The sequence below is a fragment of the Felis catus genome, chromosome F1, assembly GCF_018350175.1.
Source record: "Felis catus isolate Fca126 chromosome F1, F.catus_Fca126_mat1.0, whole genome shotgun sequence".
In the NCBI taxonomy this organism is placed as follows: domain Eukaryota; kingdom Metazoa; phylum Chordata; class Mammalia; order Carnivora; family Felidae; genus Felis; species Felis catus.
Genome location: NC_058384.1, coordinates 35,464,399 through 35,468,436, shown reverse-complemented (window position 1 = coordinate 35,468,436; position 4,038 = coordinate 35,464,399). Strand labels below are relative to the sequence as shown.

The following is a 4,038-nucleotide window of genomic DNA, read 5'->3' as shown; positions in this document are numbered from 1 at the left end:
TTTCACTGCTGGTTACCTTTAAAACACGTTGCATTTTATGCGCGTGGACGAGGGAGCCTACCTATTGACACACACGGTGCCTTGCAAATGTATCTTTCACAGCAAATACATCGCAGGGGGCATAGGTATTTTCATTCATTTGTGCCAGAACCTCCAAAGAAAAATAAAATGCCAGTATGTTGCTCAAGCTCACATAATTCTTACAAAACAAAACTACCATAAAATATCTGGATGCAGCAGACCCATCCCAGTAGCCTAAGGAAACAGTGCTCCCAGGTGTCTTTGTGGATACATGTCTCTACAAGCACGTTTGCTGCCTTTTGTCTGTGCACAGCTGCTTAGCACTGAACACTTTGAAGGTGCCGGGGCGGGGGGGGGGGGGGGGGCCTCTGAAGATCAGGGTCAGAGAGGCCAGCCTGGGAGGATCCCGGTTTCGGACCCCAGGCCTACAATCCAGAGAGACAAAGAAAAAGAGGCAGAAAGGCTGAAGCACCGAGGAGGGATCGGAGAGACGGGAGAGCAGCAGGATCCATAGAAAGACAGGCCCAAAGGAAGATAGCAAGGGACATTACCCGGAGCTCAAAGAGTTTTTGGCTTTACTGAAAATGAGACCTACTGTAGGGAAGCATCCTAGATGTCCTTGACTCTTTCGCATCACGTTAGCCCAGTTTGTTTGGGAATATTGTCTGCTCCCTGAAGGCAGGGGTTGGGGACAGGATGGGAGAGGATGGGGGTCCCCAGATGTTTGGGCAAGTGGCCTTTGAGTAAATCCACCCTGCACTCCTGTCTGCTGGCAATCCGTTCATTTATTCATCCAACACCTGTAAGAGGCCGGGCATGCCGGGAGTCGGGCGAACAGAGAACAGAACCCAGTCCCCTCATGTTCTGCAATAAAGCCGCAGAACTAGAACTCCTGCCGGCCACATTAGTCTGTGGCTGGACTCAAATAAGGGAGTTGAGCTCTGATGGCTCTTGTATTCTCTTATTGAAGAGTTCTGCCTTTCTTACACTTTCCTATCAAATTCTTGGGAAATAATTCCAGCCGTGGCTCAGCTAGACCACGGGGGATATGCGGATGGTCTCCATCTGGCTTGGGACCCCTGGAGGACAGGGGGGCGTCAGAAGCCTGGCATGGGGGTGTGGTGGCCATTCTATCAGACCAGTGCAGGAGTCAAGTGAGGAGACTGGACTGCTGACATGTGGTGGCCGGGCGTCTTCGGTCTCCCGGGTCTTCTTGTACCTCTGAGTGTTAGGAAGATGCTTTGTTCAACGGCGGGGACGGGGAGCAGCCCAGAGGGTTGGGGCCTGGACGAGAGAACGCTGAAGGACATCCAAGAACCTCGGACCCCCTCCGCCTTCAGAGGGGCCATCCCTCGTGTGCGCAGCACCAGGCTCTCCCACCTTGCATCTGGGTCGGCATGGCTATGCATGGTGCCCAGCTCAATCTGTTGACTGCTTGCTTCTTCTCTCCTCCCCATCAAACTCCGTCCTCCTCAGGCAATTCACGTGCCCTCCCTTCATGCACGGACCTGCAAGATGGGGCCAGTCAGCCTGCCTTCTTGAAATCCTGCTGGAATAATGAAGGACACAAAGCGGCACCCATTTCTGTCCGTTATGGGAGAGCACCCAGCCTTCTGAGGCCCTTCCTTCTCCCTCCACAAGCTCACCTCACTTGCTCCCCTACTCCTTTCCGTCCTCAGCCTGGGAAGAGAATGGCAAGAATCCTTCCTCCCTGTTGAACCGGTTTGTCTACTTTCTTCTCCCTTCCCCAGAGCCCAGGTCTCCTTAAGCCCAGATTCCTCTGTGTGTGTTGGGGGGGCGGGGGCACAGGGCAGGGTGGAGCTAAGGGGGCTGGCACTGATGCTAAAGGGCAGAGGGGGGATGCATTTATTTGTTCATATAGGACTTCACTTTTAGCAGACTGAGCTTTCCTTGGTGGCTGTCTCATGTCCTGGTCCCCACCCAGCAGCTTTAACCCCGTCTTTATGAATCTAATTCCAATATGGCGGCAGGGGGAGGCGGTCTCCACACTACCAAGAAATTTTTGGACACTGGCTGGCTGGCTGTTTTACAATTCAACTCAATTCTGACCAGGCCTCCCCGGAGACAGAGTCAGATCCCACAGGTTAAGGGCTCCGTCTCCAAGACTCCCCGAACTTCACATGCTAATCACTAGGCCAGGTTGTCCCCTGTGCCTCTGACCAATCAGCTTTAACTCAGAGGTTCCCACAATCCCCCCCCCTCCATGTTCACAACCCATTAGCTCTCTAAACCCCATCCTTTTTTGTTTTTGTTTTTAACGGAGGCTTCATTGCATAGTCACAGTTTATTAATTCACTGGCCAAGGGTGACTGGACTCATCCTCCAGCCCCCACTCCTCACGGGTGGGTGGGGGGCGGGTAAGGTGGGGTCTTCAGGTAAACAGCTCCTTAGGTGACCTAGGGATATTCCAAAAGTTGCCTCATTAACACAACAAGAGAAACTTTTATGATTCTCACCATTAGGAAATTCCAAAGGTCTTAGGAGCTCTGTGTGAGGGCCCAAGATACATTTCTTATTACCTGTCACAGTCCCACCAGCCCCTAGCTCCTTGTCTCCACGGTCTCCATAAAATCCAAATGACCCACACAAAGGCTGCTAATCTGTGAGCCCAGTCCCAGCTTCCCTCCTAACCAGCCCCCCTGGATGGCTCCTAAAGGCCCGCACTGTTTCCCTGCAGAGCCTCACCCGACAGCTTAGTGTTTTCTTCCCCGCTTTGCCTTGGAAAGGTGAGTAGCTGAGACAACAGACTCACCAGGGAACCGGCACATCACAGAGGAGGTGGCTCTCTAGAAATGCAAGCTCAGGGACACAGGACTCCAGCATCATCGAGCTGTGGCCCTTCCCCCCACCCCCACCCCCGCAGTGGAGGCAAGTCCCAGCTCCCTCCACGTGGCTACCTGGCCCCGCTCCCATCTCTGTCGGAACAAGCCCAGAATTCCTGGGTGTGAGGAGGGCCTTATCAGACGAGGCGACTAGAAGCGTGATTGCCAGGCCAGGGTCCAAACTGCAGGGTCTATACCACAGCCACGGCCTCTGAAAGGACAAGGGGGGTGGGGGGGGGTGCTCACTAACCGCGGCTTCCTGCTCCCCCTCTTCCTGAATGCAATCCAAGCTCACTCGCAGAGCGGAGGCGTCTGCCGAGGCCAGGGTCTTATCAAAGGGCCTTTTGTCTCCCTGAGCTAAACATTGACTCATTGTTACCTTTCTGCCCGGACTTTTCCAGAGGTGGGAGGCGGCCCAGAGCCTCGGGTCTGCCCGTGGCCTTGAATGCAGTGGTGCCAGAGAAAGACAGCAGCCCTGCTCTGGGAGGGGGCAGACCCTGGGGCAGGCCTATGTGGTGGCTTTGCTCAGGGCTTCCCGCGCAGGGATGACGGGGGCTTCAGCGGGACGACTGGACGCGCGCGGGGTTACCTTTCTTCAAGATGAGGCATTCTTCCACCTTTTCCTTCCCGCCTTCTAAACTCAAGCCTGTTAAAGAATTCTCCTCTGCTGGCTTCTCAGATGAAGCACTTTATCCTTTAAAGAAGGGGATCAACATCCTCTGATCTGTCAACACTTCCACATCCCCTCGGCGGTTACGTACCTCCCCGGAGTCATGCCCATTTGCCCTCTTTCTGTGGTGCTTTCTGTCGGCCTGCTTGGCCCTCGCGTTGGAATGCTTTCTGAGGGCATCGTCTAGGTCTCCCCCATTAGACTGGAAACTCCCTTCTTTGCAACTCGAAGCCTGAATACAAGCAGTCGTGTTCTGTACATGTTTGTTAAATACTGATTCTACGGGGCGCCTGGGTGGCTCAGTCGGCTGAGCGTCCGACTTCGGCTCAGGTCATGATCTCACAGTCTGTGAGTTCGAGCCCCGCACTGGGGCTCTGTGCTGATGGCTCAGAGCCTGGAGCCTGCTTCCGATTCTGTGTCTCCCTCTCTCTCTGCCCCTCCCCTGCTCATGCTCTGTCTCTCTCTGTCTCAAAAATAAATAAAAACATTAAGAAAAAAAATTTT

At 54.1% G+C, this 4,038-nt stretch overlaps 1 long non-coding RNA gene across 1 annotated transcript; it reads right to left on the bottom strand.

Annotated features, from left to right (window-relative positions):
* Window positions 1–788: 788 nt before the first annotated feature.
* LOC109495454 lies at window positions 789–2,921 on the bottom strand. The gene is made up of 2 exons (XR_002739262.2): window positions 2,795–2,921; window positions 789–2,438 (listed from the first exon to the last, which is right to left on the bottom strand). It is a non-coding gene; the product is annotated as an uncharacterized LOC109495454 (long non-coding RNA).
* Window positions 2,922–4,038: the final 1,117 nt, after the last annotated feature.